At 51.7% G+C, this 19,748-nt stretch overlaps 1 protein-coding gene across 13 annotated transcripts in view; it reads right to left on the reverse strand.

Moving 5' to 3' along the window:
• The window catches only part of LOC116279754 (ankyrin repeat domain-containing protein 26-like), a 139,430-nt gene that overhangs the window by 116,733 nt on the left and 2,949 nt on the right, over positions 1-19,748 (reverse strand). For 12 of the 13 annotated variants that reach the window (XR_012066263.1, XR_012066264.1, XM_072953109.1 and 9 more), the window contains exons 2-3: positions 17,869-17,955; positions 9,841-10,653 (exon numbers count right to left, since the gene is read on the reverse strand). The gene's annotated coding sequence lies outside the window, so the exon portion shown is untranslated. The remainder of the gene's footprint in view (positions 1-9,840; positions 10,654-17,868; positions 17,956-19,748) is intronic. The other variant, XM_072953103.1, reaches the window with a different exon arrangement.

The following is a 19,748-nucleotide window of genomic DNA, read 5'->3' on the forward strand; positions in this document are numbered from 1 at the left end:
AAAGACCGCCTCCCCGGGCAGTCCACTCCAAGCCTTTGCCAGTTGCTCCTGGGCCTGGAAGATAGAAGGGGTGGGTGCCATCACTTACAGGTACCAAGGACTTCCCACACCAAGAAAGTCCTCTGCAGTCCCCAGTCATGGCCATGGCTGACTTACGTCCGCATAGTGTGCCACTGGGGACACAGGACTGTCAGAGTACAGAGGGCAGAGGAGGACCCTGGAGAGATGGGCTGGGCTGGGTAGGAGACCCCTGTCCCAGCCTGACCATTATCTGGTTGTTTGGGTAGTCGATAGAGACACAGCGGAAGTAGGTGGGGGCTCCCAGTAGGCGATTCCCTCCTCGTCCAGCTCACAGCGTAACAGGATGAGGCATGGGGAGATGGTGGGTCAGCTCTGTCTCCTGATTCGCAGGTGGGTGCCCACCTCAAGCACAGGAGTCCCACCCATGGCTCCCAGGAACAAGCCCCTCCAGTTGGAACCCTTAGCACCAGAAGCAGACACTTGCCCGTGGCCACATTACAAATGACCCAGCATAGGGGACAGGCCTCCCTAGGTGTCTTTCATTTAAACCATTTCTGAGCAAATGCTTCACGTCGGGCACTGCACCAGGTCCTGGGACATGGCAAGAGCCACACCTTCAGGGACCCCACCTGCGTGGGGGCAGAGACCTTTCCTATCCACAGCCCTGGGGAAAACCAACAGCCAGGCAGGCCCTGCTCAGCTCCACCCATGGGGGCAGGGGACCCGATGGCCTGGGTGTGCCGCAGCAGGCGCCGGGCAGCCTTGGGGCCAACTGACGTCAGGTGCCCACTGCGTTAAACACGGGTACAGGCTATGACCCAGAACTTACTCCCAGGGAACCAGGCACACTTGTGCACACACACGGCGGCGATGACCCTAGGGGACAGGCCACAACCCTGTCACCCAACAGAAGCCACAGGGCAGGATAGGACCCTGCTCTACTGCATGGTGCACAATCAAAACAAGGGAAAATATGGTTGTACACGCAGACAAAAGGCCAGACAAGTCACACCATCCCACGACCTAGGTTTTCTTCACTTTACTTCTGTGGATTTGCAATACGCTACCCAGACGTGTATTGTTCTTAAACAAAACACGGCGGGGGGGGGGGGTTGCAACCACGGCTGGGAACACACAACCCCCCTAGGGGGAGGGTCCCGGGGGGACAAGGAACCCACGATACACTTGTTTTACAGAAAGTAAACAGAGACTCAGGGAGGGTCACTTCCTGAATGTTGCACAGCAAAGACAACTCCAAACCTGGTTGCACTCTTCAAATATGAGGGGCAAAGGACATCAACGCACTGATGTGCCAAGCCCCTTCCGGGAGCGCTCTCTGCCTTTTCCACACCTCCCATCACTCCACAGGGCTGCACCGGGATGAAGACCACCGCGTTCACAGCCAACTTCCTACTTAGTGGTCCTGCACGCCAACGGCTACTGTGTTAATGTCTCTGTGCCTCAGTTTCCCACGTGTCAATGGCTAGCTCCCTAGGGCACTGCACTAAATGGCTTCATGCAGGCACTGGCTCCGGCTGAAAGCTCAGGACACGGTGGTCCTGAGCCCCCGTCCCCTCCCACCTGTACAGCCTCGGCTTCAGGGCACGGGCTGCCTGGGCATGGTCTGGCCGTGTGACCTGTGCTGACAGCTCCTTGGACTAGCATCTCAAGGACAGGAGTCCCCCATGACACCCACCCCTCAGTCCTCACCTGTGGCATTGTGAGGACACCAGACTGCGGCCACCTCTCTGGCCAGGATCTCCTTCCAGAGCACAGCACCGAAGCTGTCCTCGTCACAGATCTCACAGGGCTCTGCCAAGAGGCCGGGACGTGAGTGGGGGTGGGGATAGGAAGAGGGGTGGAGAGCTGACAGCAGGGCCAGGAAGGCCAAGACCCCTCCAGGAAATCCATCATCACAAGGGGGAGTCATTTCCCAGGAGAGCTGAGCCCCAAGCCCACCTGGTCTCTCAGGAAGCCCCTCCCCAGAGGCCAGCGATGAGGTGGGGGGACATTCACTGGGACACCACCGGGTGCTGCATTGCTGGTGCTCATCTTGGGGGCTCTGGCTGGCTGCTACCCCAAAGAAGGGCCCTAATCAGGCACGCTCCCCCTGCTGTGTGCCACCACCACGTGACACTGCATCTGCTCCCCGATGCCCAGGGTGCCACTTCCATCCACTGCAGGATGCCGCCATGCATAGAGGACAAGGAGGATAAAGATACTGGAGCCACAGGGATGCAGACACAGGGACGAAGGAGCAGGAAGCCATGAGAAGAAACTGAAACCCTGAGAGTAGAAGCCAAGCTCAACTCAATACAGGAAAAAACAAATGCTTCACATGCACTTGATCCCTCACCATCACCCCCTGGCCCCAGCATCCCCAGGGACACTGCAAGGTCCCACAATGAGATGCCACGCAGTCTTGCCCCTCCCTCGTGCTTCACGCCCAATAGGTCCCCCACCCACATGTCCCTCGGCACGGCCCTGCTGTGGGCACTGCTGCGGGCACTGCTGCAGGAAGCAGTCTCGAGTTTCCACCCCGGGACCCTGGCACTCGGCGCCCTGTACGAAGGCCCACTGTACTCCCGTGTGCCCTGCTGCCACCCGGGGAGCAGCTGGTGGAGCACGGGCTCCAACTTGTCTTTCAGGGGATGACCCCTCCCAAGCATGGATCTGGGACAGAGCAGCCTGGCGGTCAGGAGGCGAGTGTGGGCCTAGATGGGATTAGCAGTGGGGTGTGATGCAGAGGCCAGCTGGGCAGGGAGGGGCAGAGGTGCTGGGGAAGTTGGGGTCCGGTGCCCACCCCACTTCCCCCTGGAGGCTCGGTGCCCTCCAGCACTGTCTACAAGCAGCTGGGCCAGGGTCTCCACTGGCTTTGCATCCAGGTCCCCAGTGTGGGGGCTGGAAAAAGAGCTGGAGCCCCAACTAGGTCTAAAGAGTGAATGAATGAATGAAGGAAAGACACCCCACCCATCCCAGTGTTGCCTTACACAACAGGGTGATGGGGAGATGGGGTTGAGGATGGTGCTCGGGCTCTGTTTCCTGGGCACAGGTCCTCGCGCCCTGCTGCCCCCTCCCTGTGGTCCTCGGTCCAGTTTCCTCTGAGCATCAGTCTCCTCCTCATCCCGCTCCTGCCCCAGCCATGACCTGTGTGCTCGTTCTCCCACGCCCCCCAGGGACAGCACGAGTGATCAAGTCTCACAGCTGCTGGCTGAGCACCAGGCTGAGCCTCCCTGACACCCAGCAGACTGGCTGCTGAGGGCCTCCAGGCCCCTCCGGCCACCCTCCTTCAGCCCTCTCCTGGGTCTTCTCCATCCTGGCCCTCTCCCCTCGGCAGTCATGACCTCATGCCCCCAAAGACCTGAGCCCCTTAGTAGCCCCAGTGCCACGGGGGACACGATGAGGGACAGCCTCTAAACACTGGGGACCCAGTGAGGAGTGGAGAGGCCTGACATCTGGGGCCAGCACTCCAGGCCATGCTGATGGGCTCAGGAAGAGGCTGCTTCACCCAGGCTTTCTCTCAGAAGGCCACACTTAACGTTCCCAGATCACTCCCTCTTCAAGGGACCCTGGTGCCACCATCCTATTTATTCTCAGGGTTGCCCTGAGGCCCTCACCCTCCCAACAAAGCAGGGTCAGGGCAAAGTCAACAAGGGCACGCAGCCTCACCAAGCACCTACCGTGGGCCAGGTTCAGGCCGGGCCAAGCACCCTGCATGTGCTGACATGGCACCCACGTACTAGGAACCAAGGAGATGGCACTGCCAAGGCCCACCTCTGGGACCCATGCTAGACCTGGGCCACTGCCACATGCCACCTACTCCCCCAGGGCTGGAGCAGGGGAGCTGGGCTGCCTGAGGGAAGGTCACACCTGGCCCGGCAAGAGGGTCCCCAATGCCTCTTGGAGCCTCGCTTCTCTGTGGCCCCGGCGAGCAGACCCATCTCCTGGGATGAGAACGAGGACTGGGTAGAGAGCCCAGAGGGTGGGCTCTGGAGCCATGGGCCCATCTAGTACATCCCACCCCGGCCTCATACCCCTCATCTGAGGACGGACTGATGCCTGAAATGGTGGGAGATGACAGGTGTGGGCACACTGCTGGGATCAGAGTTGATCCCAGGGAACCCACTTTGATGGCCAGCAGGTGCAGTGTCCAGGTGCTCTCCTCTGGAGAGGTCTGCTGGACAGGTGCAGAGTCCCCTCCCAGCGGCCCCCGTGCCTGTGCTGGGAACTGACCATCAAGGGGGTCTGATGAATGAACTGGTCACTAGGAAGGGACACCACTAACTCCCCCAATTTGGAAGGCGGGGCTCCTTCTCCCTGCTGAGTTATGTGGCAACCGAGAACTCCACACCCCCCACGCCCTTGCAGAAACTTCTCCTCTCTCACAGAGCCAACCCTCCCACGGGTCCCACTTTCCCCTGAACCCAGAGGCAGAGCCCCTCTGCCAGACAAGGGACGGGTAGGAGGTGTGGCTCCAACCTTACTGGGGTGGGCGTGCACCGTGCTTGACCCCTGAGCCCCCAGCTGTGCAGCAGAGGCCCAGGGAGGACTTGCCATGGAGGGCCGCGGGCAGGGACAGGGCTGAGCTCTGCATGGACCCTGACTCTGAGCCCCATCCTGGGTCTGGTGCGGCACGATGCCTTGTGATCCCACAAGGGAGGCCTCTCTGCTCTCATTGTTCAGATGGGAAGATGTGAGCCTGTCCACGTGAAGCAATGCCCAGCCTCCCCCATTGAGGAGGGGGCCGAGTGGGATGGGGCTCCACACTCTTCAAAGAAGGTTGCTCCCACCAAGGTTGGCTCTCTGGGGTGCAACCTGGGCAAGGGAGTCCTGCCTCCCCCCGCCCCTGCTCCGTGCTGGTCATCTCAGTACACAGAAGCCTTGAGTCTCAGACCACCCAGGAACCAAATGTTCACTCCACGTACAGCAGAGACAACTGAGGCTCAAAGAAACGTGGTCCAGACAGCCAGGAGGGTCTGCCCTGGAGACGGCGTGGAGGCCCAAGTCTCAGAAGACAGGTGAAGCCAGGGTCTCAAGGATACTGCACAAATAGGACTTCACTCTGAACTCGGAATGTTGTGGAAGGACCCTGGGGGCCAGGGGCAGGAGAAGGGGAACAGACCAGGGCCTGGAGGAAGGCGGGGAGCCCCAGGACTGCCTCCATGCCCTCGGGACAGGGTAGGGGAGTGGCTCTGAAGGTATGAGAGCCGAGGCTACTCAGACATCGGGCCTTCATCACTGCCACTTTGCTCGGGGGACCTCAACAGCCTATGACCACGCCTATTTAGGAGATGCAGACAGAGGCGCCAAGTTATCCACCAGGCTGACAAGGAGAGGAGCTGGGATCAAACTCAGGATCAGATTCCAAGTGCTCTGCTCACTGGCCCCCAGACTAAGGCTGCCTGCCAAAACTGACCACAGGGTCCCCCGCCTGGCACTCTACACCTCAGTGGTCTCCCTGCTGAGCCATCCCACCCCATCACGCTGAGACAAAGGGACCGAGGCCTGGGGTCCAGGAGACAGCACTGGAAGCAGGGCCAGGGTGGGCACGTCCTGCCTGTCCCCCTTTTGCTGCCCCAGCCCAGGTCCCAAGTGGAAGCCTGAGTGATGAGGAAACTGACAGTGAGCGGGAGAGAGAGGATGCCCCTTGGTTCCAAGGCAACTGCTGCAGCACTCAGTCTTTCAGGATAGACTCAGGTTAGGCCTCAGCTGCTAAAACACCCATTGTTTTGGGGCTGGTTACCTTGGTAACTCAGGTGGCGAGGATGTGGTGGGAGGAGGGGGCAGAGAGGAGGGGTCAGATCAGGATAGGCCAGGCAGGGGGCCAGTGGCTCACAGGACAGACTGCCCCCCAAGCCTAGACATGACCCTGGTCACACACTGAGCCTTGATCTTCACCACAGACTGACTTCTGATCCTGGACACAGGGTGCTTGGCCCCAGTAACACACAAGCCCTGATCCTGGTCACAGACCGCCCCCCGACCTTGGCCGCACTTCCACCAGAGGGACACTCGACTACTGGTGGATGCTCTGCATCACGTGTGGCGCCCTGATCCCAGAAACAGACTGCGCATGACCTTGGCCGCGCTCCCATCACGGAGGGACACTCAGCGAGTGGTGGCTGCTAGTTTTGTTGTCATTGTTACATCTTTAACGTGTGTCCCACTCACAGCTGACACTTGACAAGTGTTATTCAGACTACTGCATCCACAATGGGGGACTGTCCACACAAGGACTCCTGGGGCCCGCAGTGCTGGGCAAGGCTCTCAAGACCCCCGTTGCTGGGTGGCCACAGGGCTCCTGGGCTGGGTGGGCTATTAGGAGGCAGCAGAGGAGTGGGCAAGGCTGGGGGTTGGGCTGCCCCTCCAGGCCCAGACAGAAGCAGCCATTCTTCCCTGGCTCAATGCCCCCTCTGTCTGTAAGCCTCATTTCTGTCTCATTACTGGATTAATAGAGCCAATTAATGGTGGCCAGGTAGCCTTGGCCACCTAGGAGAGAGGGCACATGGTGAGGGGGCTCCCAGCCTCCTTCCCACCCTGATGGCCCAGCCTGGAGGCTGTGGCCTCCCTGGCCCGTGGCCCCAGTCGGCCGGGATGAGGGCCCTGCGAGAGGCCTGCATCCTGCTAGGCCTTCCTGCTTCCTGGGCAGAGCTCTCCTCAGCCCAGCAGGTGGGGCAGCAGAGGCAATGGGTCAGCCCCTGTCCATTCCCGCCCAGCTCTCACCTACCAGGCTGGTTCCCCATGCATCCAGGGCGTGGTCCAGAGCCTCTGAAGTTAGGGCCTGTCCTGGGGCAAGGGGACTCCTCCTCAGCCCCCTGCATGGATGTGCAAATGAGGACCACAGGGGACAGGACCTCTCTCTGAATTCCCCCACACAGTCCCCAGTACCCCCTACCCCAGCACCCATGGGTCCTGACTTGGCCCATCTGGCCAGGGGTAGGAAAATGCACAAAAGACTACCATGAGACAGAGAGGGACATGGAGCTGAGAGGCCAGGGGAGCGGGAGGGTAGCTGCTGAGATGCCGCCAGGCAGAGACAGAGGTGGAGGACAGAGGACAATTGCTCTGGCCCAAGAAATACTTCCCAGCCAGATGCGTGATGTAGCCATGTCACATTTGGACAGGCCAAGCGGGGGCAGGCCTGAAAAAGGGCCACGTGTTGGCCTGGGCCTCCTGCTGGCTCCCAGCTGGGCTACAGATGGAGGGACACATGTGACCCAGCCTCCCCTAACCAGGGTGAGGGGCGAAGATCCCTAGCACAGGCTCAGCCAGCAAGAACTGGGGCCGGGCACCTGCCTAGCTCAGCTATGTGTCTTCTGAATGACTGCTGGACCTCTCTAGTCTGCGTGCCACCCCACCCTGACATATATGCACACACACACACTCCTCCTACCAGTAAAGCGCAGTGCAGGAGACACCACGGGCAGGACAACCAGGTGACAAGAGCTGGTTCTGCCCTCTGTCTCCCCCTTACAAGCTGTGTGACCCTGGCTGCTGCCTTAACATCTCTGTGCCTCATTCCACTACATAAGCATTAATCCAGGGCCTCCTGTGTGCCAGGTTTCATCAGCCAGCAGGGCAAACTCCTCTGCCTTGTTGGGCGCTACATCGTGACAGGACAGAGAATAAGGGCACGGGAATTACCCGGTGTTCACAGGCGATGCCATGTGGGAGGAGAAAGAGACAGGGTGCAGTGAGAGTGCGGCTGGGGCTGCTGCCACTTGAAGCAGCACGGGAGGGGGTCAGGATGGCCAGGGCACGACAAGCTGAGGGAAGGGGCCCTGTGGGTGTGCGGGTAAGAGTGTTCCAGCTCAGGGAACAGCCTGTGCAAAGGCCCTGCACAGGGGGCCGCCTCGCTGAGGAGACATCCCCGGGCTGCTGGGAAGAGTAAACTGGTTGACAGGCGGTGCTTTCTGCACCAAGGAGACACTCAGATGTGGCTGCTGTCACCACCACCAAGATCTTTACTTCAAGGTCTCAGCATCAAGGCCTTCGGTGTCCCGGGCACGCACGTGGGGTCTGAGCTGCCTCTGGGCCAAGTGACCGTGTCCTGTCCCGCAGCCGAGCTCCCCACTTTACATCGTGGCAGCCCCAGCCCTCAGGACCTGCTAGCCGTCTTCCCCCAAGGCCCCCAGCCCTGCCACACAGCCTCGACACGCGCTTTGTCACAACTGTTGAAATCAGCCTACACACACACTCACACACGGTGGATGCGAGTACCTCCCACGCTCACACACAAGCACAAAAGAACGCAATGCACACACGTACATACTGACATGCTGGAAGGGGGCAGGCGTGATCATGTGCACACACGTGCCCCATGCACTGAACACATGCACACACACCCCTTGTACACACTCCACCCTGAAGGAAGGAGAAAAGCTGCCCCAGCCGAGGTGGCAGTGACCTCCACCTTGCCCAGCCCGAAGATCGGCCCTCAGGCCTTCCACCCCAGTGCTGGGGGCCCTGATGCACGGATACAAGATTGAGATTTTCTGATGTTTCCTGGATGCCACACTTGCACCCTCTTCCCGGGGTTCTGGCCACCTCTTTCTTCCTTTTCTGATCCTCTCCGGCACCACACTGCTTCAACATGTTTCTCACCTAGGGTACTCGGATGGTGGCCACGAATAGAAACAGGTCTAGGATAACCAGCTTCCTTTGCAACCCCACGTAGCTTATTCTGTGCCTCTACAGATGCTATTCTGTGGGATCCATGAGTGCCACTGGCTCAGGAGAGGCCGAGGGCCCTGGACCACATCCCCTGGTCCCGTGATGACCTGCTGGCAGGAAAGCCCAGCCCAGACTGGCCCCTGCTGCCCTCCCAGCCCTGGCTAAGGCCCCAGCCTCCCGCAACATCCTGCATTTCCTTCAAATGGGGGCTCCCCTCCCAAGTGTCTGCAGGGTTCCCTACCTGCCCTGCTGCCTTGGACGCCCGCCCAGGGTCCCAGTTCACAGATCACGCCCTCCTGGACAGGTGCCCCACTCACCAAGGAAACCAAACGGCTAAGAAGGTGGACTGTGCCCCAACCCCTCCTTGCTGGGACCCGCCCAGCACACTGGTACACCCGCCTTTCCCTCTGACGGCCACAAGGCTTGCCCACACCTCTTTCAGAATCTTAAACACAGGCCCCTGAGCAAGTCAGCCCAGCTCCAGATGACACGCAGCCCTGACACCAGGGAACCCCCTCATCCCGCACCTGACACCTGCTTCTTGTGTTTGGGTGTTACCGCCTCCTCCCTCCCCCGACCTGGAAGGCAGCACCAGGACACAAAGGACTTTCCTTGTGCCTCTTCACTGCTCCTCGTCCCTGGAGCAGAACACCTCACAGGAGCTGGGGAACTAGCTGTAGGATAAGGATTTGTGCGGCCACAACACAGGCAGCCCCCAAACGGCATCTCCTGACCATATATCCCGAAGGCCGACTCTCATTTTGCCCCCATGTCCCAGGAAACCCATGCAGACCCTGCCACAGGCCATGGCAGCCTGCTGGCCCATTAAAACCGTCCTACCTACCCTCACCCAGCCAGAAATGAAACACTCCCTCATCTTGGGAGAAACCAGACCCATCCTTCCCTGCACACTCAGCAAGCACCTCCCAGTGTGCCGGCACCACGCACGGCCCTGGGGGCCTCAGACAGGCACCCCAGATCCCTATTCTCTCAGTGAGCCTGCAGAGAACATTTCTCAGTGCAACTGGCTTCTCCGAGAGAGCGCTCAGGGACAGGTGGCCAGGGCAGGCCTGAAGAGGAGCCCCTCTCCCCCGGGCCCTCCGCCCAGAATGCTGCTCTCTGGGCCTCTCCCCAGTGGTCACTTACCTGGAGTGCATCTCCGCCCCATCCTGGGTCAGGCTGGTGAGGCAGTTCTCAGGACCACCAGCCACGTCACGGAGGTTGTGGTTGCCCAGGACCAGGTGTTCCACGGAGAAGCTGTCGCTGGGGTGGGAGGGCCCTGCCCTGGGGCCCGGTGTCATCTGCTGTCTCTTGATCTGCAGGAACTGCTTGCTGGCCTGCAGGAAGGCCGAGGCCCCGAGGAATCACAGAACCTCAGCACCTCATCACAGTTCTCCAGGCCCAGGTAGCTGGGTGTGGACTCCAGAAAGGATTCTAACTGGTAGATGCGGACGCAGGCGGGACTGCTGCAGGCGGGCACCTTGGCCACCTTCATGCAGAGCTTGTAGCGGTGCAGGTTCGGCTTGCACAGGGTCCAGGAGCAGCACAAAGCATTGGCAGAGAACTCGGTGGCCGCCAAGAAGTACCCAAAGAACTTGCCCTGTACCAGCATGGGGCACGGCCCACCCCAGGATGCACATCCGTCTCTGAGGCCACATTTGGCTGGAGCCCAAGCAGCAGCAGCAGCAGCGGATGGAAAATCCATAGGGCACCTGGGGCAGCGGCCTGGCCCCTCATCCTAGCTGGAGGGACTGCCAAGGTTCCACAGGCCGAGCAGGCAGGTGTGGGCCAGGCCTTGACATGCCAGCGTCTGGCGGCAAGTAGGGCCAGGCTGGGCTCGGGCCAGGTTGCAGAGCTCTGAGCGGAGGCAGGAAGAAGAGAGGGCTTCAGGCGACCAAGGGGCAGCAGTGGCTCCTAACATCCGGGGCCTGGACGCCAGCCTGGGGCTGCCAGCAGCGGCTGGAAGAGAAAGCAGAAGAGAGCACTATCAGCCCCGTGGGGAGGCTGGGCCTCGAGCATGCTGGGGGCAGTGACAACCCCGAGCTTGGGGCCCTTACACAGGACCCGGGCCTGCTCTTAAACACCTGCTCTATGCACCTGTCTGTCACCTGCCAGTATGTTCACCTGCAGGGGCTGGAGAGGCAGGAAGCCAGGGGCCCAGGCACAACCTCTCCCACATAGGCAGTGGGAGTAGTGGGCAGCCCCAGACAGGGCTGCAGGCCACATACGCCTCGGCTGTGCCCATCGGGACAGACTGGCATGGCCCCTCTGCTCTGGGCCTGCCTGCAAGCCCCGTGGTGACCATGGGGGTCATTCCCATTCTGGGCCTCTGTGGCCTCTCTGACCTCACCCCTCCCCAACCCCATCTTTCAGGGAAGGATCTGTAAACTCAGCCAAAGGGGATGCAGAACAGAGGAGCAGAGGAGAAAGGTCATTCCAGCCATCCCACAGCCTCCCTGCAGCTCCACTCTCTGAACCTCAGCCCATGTGGGTGCAAACTCCCCTCCCATCTCTGCCTCCTCACATAAAAAAATGACCTATTCATTGGAGGATGAAGGAAGGGTCAGACCCAGGTCTCTGGCCGTGACTTTGACATCCAACTGCCTCCTCCCGCCCAGGGTCCCAGTTCACAGATCACGCCCTCCTGGACAGGTGCCCCACTCACCAAGGAAACCAAACGGCTAAGAAGGTGGACTGTGCCCCAACCCCTCCTTGCTGGGACTAGAAATTATTTTTATCTGTGCAAGATTCATATTCTTGCTCTTTCCCAGGAGTATTTCATTAATAATAAACATTTACTAGAATTTTTGTACATATTCATTGTAGAATCACAGATTTTTTTAAAAGAAAAATCTTCACATGTAATGCAAATGCCCAGAACTAAATTTTCATCACATCTGTGTACATATTTTTGGCTAAGACCATAGCCTTCTTGTGTTTGTATGTAATAAAACTGATTTTTTCTTTTTTTCAATGATCTTCAAAAGGACATCTCTGCAGGTCAACATACATCTATTATCTATGCCACCTTCAATGGTCAAATATCACTCCATACCAAATGCACTGCAATTGATTTAAAAAATCCTTTGTGAGTTTTCCTTTATACATTGCTGTTTTAGGTAGTCTTGAGAAAAACAAATTGTATGTTATTTATCTCTTAATTTATCTCTAATTATTTACCTCTAAATAGTATAAACAGCATTCACGTGTAAAGGGAATACACACTTTTTAATGCGGTACTTCTCAGCAAATTGTCTCTCTGAAAACTCAAAAGCAACTTAAACTTGAATCAACAATACACATATTATTGCTCTTCATCCTGACGAATTTTGTGAACGGAAAATGGTATTTCCTTTCTTTTAAGTTCCTTTTCTGACCAGAGATGCTAAATATTTTTCCCTATATCCATTGGTCACTTACAGATATGAAAAAAAAGTACTTTGCCCAACTTCAAATTAGAAGTTTTGCTTGTTGCTTTCAAAGACTTGTCAGTAAAAATGAAGATTTCTTTTGTCTGATACACATAGTAAATCTTTTAAAACACTGTCTTTTATTTTGTTAATCTTATTTTCTGATCTACAGAGTTTTAATTTTTTTATGTTGTTAAGTCAACCTCCAGATTCTTGCTTTTCAAGTCCTTCCTCGGAATGTCTTTGTCAGCATAAAAAATGTATAAATAGGAGTTTATGTTTTCTTCTGGTACTTCTCTCACTTTGTATATTTAAAAATTTTAATCTACACATCAGAAAATTATTTTTGTGAGGTAAAAATCTGGCTACTTTTCTCTAAATAGATTATTTTTCCACCATTTATGAATAACTTATCCTTATGTGAAATTTCATCAGTGACAAGTTCTAAAGTCCTATATATACTTGGGAGTTTGGGTATTTTCTGTTCCGTTCATTTACCTGTTTTTCAGTTGTTGGTAAATGAATAATTTGTGGAAATTTAGAGCACATTTTGATATCTAGAAGGGCAAAGCTCTGTCTTTGTCTACTACACAGAAATTTGAATTTTATCACAAGAATTAAAAACAGCATGTGTAACTCAAAATTTTTAAAAACCATGATAATGTTTACTTGGTTTATGTAAAACTGAATAAACATGGGAAGACCACACATTTTTAAAAAATGAGTCCACCTATTCAAGAACACAGCCATCTCCCCACTTGAAAGTTGTCCTCTAAGGCCCTTCAGTAAAGAACACATGTACAAACGTGTACACTGATATAAACGGATATTGAATTTTATCCCAAGAATTTTTATCCCAGAGGCTCATCTATCACAAGAATTATTTTTCTCATTACACACTTTCCTGTATATAAAAGTGTACATTCAAAATAAGATGCCATTTTCTGTTTATGTTTAATTTGGTTTCTGTTATTACTGATATGCAGTTAAATCACTTAAAAACTGTCAGGAAAGTGCTCTCTAAGGGGAATTATGAGCGGGTCCAAAACCAGTTAAAGCTTTAGTTGCCTATAAAGTCGGCTGGGCACGGGACCCCACGCTGGTTTCCAGCAGCCCCAGAGGGAAGCTGCCAGGTGGCTGGGCCCCCGGCTCCTCTCAGGCCCGCCCCACCCTGTCCCTCACGCCTGTAGCCTGTTCTTTTTATCTGGTTCGCCCAGGCCGTTTTTTTCTTAGCAAGAGAACGTGCTGGGTCTTTCAGATGTTTCCTAAGCTGGCGGCTACGTGGATCTTTTTCATATCCTTTGTTCAGATGCGATATCCAGGCTGGGAGTTCCTGCGGTCTCTTTGAGGGCTAATGGAAGAAGAGCCCACAGGTGGCTCACAGTTCTGACAGCAAAAACAAAAAAACCTACTCATTTTCGGGCCTATGGGCTCAACACATTTCTACCACTAGGCTTTCCGCCACCACTGGGGTCTGGCTGGGAAGCTGTGTCCGCTGGACTGTATCAGTACACAGTAATCATGGCCTAGCAACGCTGCTCATCACAGTGCCCGTGCGTCTCGGAACCCCGAGCCACTGCCCTGCCCGCACGTGCAAGCCCCAGGCATCTCAAATCTCTGCCACTGCTTCTGGGCCACACTGAATTCCTTTCAAATGTTGGTGCTAGTTGATTGGATGGTTCAGGACATTTGCAGAATTTAGACTCACCCCTGAGAAAGACATGTTTGCATGCGACTGGGCACAGAGTGGCGTGGAGCTTCAGGATGCTGAAGGCCTCATTCCCCAGAGAGCTCCCCCCTAAAATTCCCTAAATCTAATCCCTCAGTTTACCCCTGTCATCAACTGAAATAGTCACACCACATGAGAGTTGTGGCTTAAGTTATACTGGCGGCAAAATGTTTGGATATCTGTGTATTTTTTTTTTTTTTGATAGCAGGAGTGAAGAGATTTTTTTAAGCTATAATTTTGTAATAGGAGAAAGAGCAGACAGTTTCTGGCAGTACTTAAGGAAGGTACAAACTGGTTGGTGTAGATTTCACCAGATGTAATACTGAAGAACAGTATGCAGATGAAGAAAAATCAAGTAAAATGCAAACACAGAAGGAACAGGGGAACAAAGAGGATTGAGGAGAACGTCTGAAACTGCAGAATAATTCTGTTTCTGGCCAGGCCAAAGGGGAGTCCTAGAGCCTAAGTTGCGCAATAAAGAAATCCCATGTCTTCCAGAAATGGGCTTGTACTGTGCCCCTACTGTGCTAATCAGTGGCTAGGAGCAGTTGTGGGCAACATGGTCATAGTACAGACACAGAAGTGGATCCAGAAGGACAGCTGCTGGGGCATAGTAATGTGTCCCAAATGGGCTCCCGGGTTTGCCCAGGGGGATTCCTGGGACACAGAACTATTGGTGATAAAACCAAGGCAGTCCTGGGGAAACTGGCATGGTTAGTTCCCCTCTCCCTAACACTGCAGACCTGGTCTGAGCACTTTCTTGCCCGGCATACCCCTCATCTCTGTGGCCCCTCTTAGGATCATTTCTACTTATCATGGCAGCTTACAGCTGGAAAATTTGGCTGGAAAGCGGTTTTGTTTCAATGGCATTTTGAGGGGAAAAGGCAGAATGGAGGGGGCTAAAGACAGAAGAGATGTGAAGAAGTGGAAAATGCAGCTCCAACCCTGGGAGGAGGGGAGAGACAGGGCAGCAGTGGAAGCAGGCATGAAGGTCAAGGGAGGGCTGCTTCCTTTAGTGACAGAAATGTTGAAACAGAGTAAAGCTGCCCTCAAAGAGCAGAAGGTTAAAAATACCAAACAGAAGCAGTCGAGACACAGGCAAGAGGGCAAGTGGGACTAGGATTCTCCGGACAAGACTGAAGCCAAGACCAAAGTGGGAGGATCAGCCTGACAGGAGCGGAGGTAGATGTGCTTTCCTTAGACAGACACAAGGCAGCATCGGCCACTGTCATCAGCATCACCTCCATCTTCCCCAGGACGCAGGATTTACAGAATAGGTCTGTGCCGATTCCCAGAGGCTGACAAAAGACCTTGCCTGTCAAAACATTCCCTGAACCTGTTGCAAAGTTGTTCATTACACCTGCAATAAAAGCAGACCCTCTTGAAACTTACTGGTAGGCTCAGAACTCATGAAAGCTGGGATGGAGGAGGAATGTTTTCCACAGGCCTCTGGGGAAAAGTCCTCCACTGTGCGGGGTCAGGAGTGACTCATCTAAATTCACATACAAGATCTCGCTGCCCTGGGACAGAATCACCTCACTCTAACACCACAGCAGACTTTATCCCTGGGCAACTGAAGCCTGAAGGAAGGAGCTTTAATAGGAAGGAAGTACCCAGAATGGACTACAGGCCGACCTTGTTCTACTGCGCTTTGCTTTATTGTGCTTCACAGAATCTGTGGCAACCCTGCAAGGAAGAAATCTATCAGCACCATTTTTTCCCAACAGCATTTGCTCACTTTGTGTCTTTGTGATACATTCTGGTAACTGCCACAGTATTTCAAGCTTTTTCATTATTATTACATCCGTTATAGTGATTTGTGATCAGCAATCTTTGGTTGTTGCTATTGCAAAAAAAATTATGACTCACTAAATGCTCAAATGATGGTAGCATTTTTTAGTAATAAAGTGTTTTTTAATCAAGGAGGAACATGGGGTTTTTTTTAGCCATAATGCCACCACACACTGAATAGACTACAGTACAGTATAAACAAAATTTCTATATGCCCTGGGAAACCAAAACTTCACGTGACTCACTTTATTACGACATTTGCTTTACATGGATGGTCTGAAACTCAACGAACGATCTCCAAGGTAGCTTGCATTATCAGTAACTAGGCAGATCTGAGAACTTTAAGTGACAACATGGAAACTACAGCAGACAAACCAAACACTAAGATGGTCTTTCTGATATGTCAATTTCACTAAACTGAAGTCCCTAATCACTTAAACACTAATCAAAGTCTTTAACTTTACAAATAAAGTCTGAAACTAAATAAATTTCAGAAACCAAAGCAGGTATCGACACACAAAAAAAGTCGCACTACATACAATAGCCAAGACATGGAGGCACCCTAAATGTCCATTGACAGATGACTAGATAAAGAAGTTGTGGTATACTTATACAATGAAATATTACTCAGTGATAAAAACGAATAAAATAACGCCAGGTGCAGCAACATGGATCTATCTGGGGATCATCATTCTCAGTGAAGTAAGCCAGAAAGAGAAAGAAAAATACCACATAATATCACTCCTATGTGGAATCTAAAAAAAAGAAGGAAGAGCAATAAAGAAAGAAAAAAGAGGGCACTAATGAGCTCATCTACAAAACAGAAACAGACTTGCAGATGTAGTAAACAATCTTATGGTTACCGGGGAGAGGTTGTGCAAAGGGATAAATCTGGGAGTCTGAGATTTGCAAATGTTAACCACCATATACAAAAATAGATTAAAAACTGAGGTAGAGCACATGCTTAGCATACACAGGGTCCTGGGTTCAATCCGCAGCACCTCCTCCAAAACTAAAACAAATAAGCAAATCTAATTACCGCCTCACCAAAAAAAACTTTTTAAATAAATAAATTTGAAAAATAGATTAAAAAACAAATTTCTTCTGTATAGCATACGGAACTATATTCAATATTTTGTAATAACCTTTAATGAAAAAGAACATGAAAATATATATATATATATATATATATATATATATATATATATATATATATATTTTATACATACATACATGACTGGGACATTAGGCTATACACCAGAAATTGACACACTGTAACTGCCTATACTTCCGTTAAAAATAAATAAGTAAATAAATGCTACAAGACATATACCCTACCTTGGGAGGGAAAAGCAAGCACCTCTCCCAAGGGGCTGTGGAGGGCACCAGGGAGCTTGGTGAGATCTATGGGGCCCAGGGCAAGACCTTCCCTGGTCTGGAAGAAGGGGACGGCCAGCTGAGCAGGGAAAGGTCTCCTCAGAGGACTGGGTCCACCCCCAGCCCACAGGCTGCTCTCCTAAGGAAGCTCAGCTGCCCAGGCCAACTCTGGCTCACTAACAGGTATGCCAGGATGGGCTTGAGTCTTAAGTATTGCCCCAGCCAGGTCCTTCCAAACCCCAAACAATGGGGAGGGGCAAAAAAATAATTTTTTTTAAATATAAAAGAAATCAGTCCCGGAATTATTTGAGGGCAACTCCAGTCTACACTTTGGAGAACCACTGGTCTGGAACTGTGAGGGTGCTTTTCACCTCAGCAAAACAAAACGCTGTGCTGTTTGAGCCAATGGATCAAAATCATGAAATCTCAGTTACAGGGGTGGGCTGGAAGTCTCTGTGTACGTATGCTGAAATGGATTATTTACTCATCAGCTACCTGCAATAAAGCAGCAACACTCCTCCCCAAAGATTCAACCTCCATATTGATAGAGAGAAAAATTAGCATCTAAGAAGTAAATTGCCTTAATCCATGTCAGCTGAATGAGGAATAAAGATACAACTTTCTTTTTAATCTGACATCTATACTGTATATACTGTAAATCCTTTGGCGACGCTTGGAAACACACTAGCCTTTTAGGACTGGAGCAGCTTGGGAGCAGAGAAATGGGTGCAAAGACCTGCTTAATTGTTTATTATAACATTTGTTTCCCATCCATCGGGGTATTTTAATAAGTGAAACAAGACATAATGAGCCTTGTCATACAGTTTCATAACAGTTTATAGTCATAAAAAGAAATATGATACTTACTTTGCTGGGATGGTACCGTTTATAAATTCACAGAATTTAAAGAACAATGTAATGGTGTCTCCAAAGCCACTTCAAATTTTCATAACTCTAGGAAAGAAAAGCAAGGATATTTTAAACAACCTATTTTTCTATCATTTTCAGCTTAACAAACTAGAGCCTAGAATTGCTCTAAAGCAGTTTATAATTGCTACTGTTTGAACTTAGATTTATTAGGCTCCAAATACAAGTTAACATACAGATGGAAAGCACTTTAAACATACTTAAAGGAATTCTACATCACCATGAGTTTTTCTTCCCAATCCGCTAACATAAACCCCTACAAGGCTGGTGACTAGGCAGTAACAGCGGGGGCCAGTTGCTACGGACATTCGTGTCAGTGGAAGCTTCCCACTGATAGAACCTAAACTGTACCCATAACTCTAGATGCAAAGCCATTTGAGTGCTGAAAAGCAAGGCTTTTTTTAAAAACATCTTTATTACGGTATGATTTTGTACAGTAAACTACACTTACTTCAGATGTACAATTTGAAAAATTTTGATAAATGTATACACCAATGAAACCACAATCAAGATAGCTAACATTTTCATCTCTCCCCAAGAAGTACAAGTGCCGAATTCCTTATTTATCCCTTCCCACCCACTTTACCTCTGGTAACCACAAGTTTCAATTATCACCCATTAGCATGGACGTACTGCTTGTTAAAATACTTCCACATCGCTTGGTAAAGAGCTGCTTCTGGCAGCCCTCTCCCTAGGACTTTTCTCCAATTTGATTACTAAAAGCACATCCTAAGACCCCCCCAAACTCTCCTTCTTCTGTATTGTGACAAATATGAGACTATGAAAGGTCAATCTGGTGACAGTCTAACACAATGAATTGCTATGAAGAGGAAGTTGTGTGGTTGGACTTTGAGTAATAACTAAGATGTGGCTACAAAAGAACGTTGCTCTTCTTGCACAGCAGGTAGTGGTTCCTGAAGGCAATCCCAAAGGGGACACTCCTACTTTAATCAGCTTCATAAAACTAAGATAGGAAATATTTTATAAATATTAATGTTATTTAACATAAAGCACTTCACTAAAAAATTTTGTTCCCTTCCAATCTACAGACATCTTCTTTTTTAACTTCACTAACCAATGAAACAGACTGTCCCATAACTAGGCATCTGACCGTTCAATTAACACTAGAGAAATATCAAGAAGACCAGCAAGTCAGAAGACAGGGTTGACCTCCAGCTCCAGGAAAAAGACCCTTTGTGCGCCAAGACACTCCTAGGCCCTAGACCAGTCTAGGACTGAAGGGCCAGAAACACCACCTGAGTCAACTCTGATCTCCTCCAAGGACCTCCACCAGCACAGAAGCTAGGGACCACTCAGGGGTGGAACTTCCTCAGAACAAGAAAATTACTATGTCTCCTCTCCAAACATCACGAGTAGGCAGTCACTTCCCCTCCTCCACTACACCCCATTCAACAATATACAACCACCAGCACCACCTTTACATGAAATGAAGAGAGCCTATTAAAACCTTGGCCGTCTCTAATTTATTCCTGCAGATCAGGGTTGTCCAAAAAAAAAAAAAAAAAACCAAAATGTGAGCTGTGTGGTATAGTTTTAAATTTCTACTAGCCACATTTCAAAAGTAGAAAAAAAAGTGAAATTAATTTTTGTAGTATTTTACTTAACACCATACATTCACAACATTATCATTTTGACAAGTAATCAATATAAATGATTATTATTGAGTTATTTTTCTTTCTTAATACTGTCTTCAAAATTCTGTATTTTACAAGCTTAGAGGACATCTCCATTTGGACTAGTCACATTTCAAGCGCTCAATAGCCAATAGCCACACGTGGTGAATGATCCCTGAATTGGAC

Source organism: Vicugna pacos, chromosome 32, assembly GCF_048564905.1.
Source record: "Vicugna pacos chromosome 32, VicPac4, whole genome shotgun sequence".
Lineage (NCBI taxonomy): Eukaryota > Metazoa > Chordata > Mammalia > Artiodactyla > Camelidae > Vicugna > Vicugna pacos.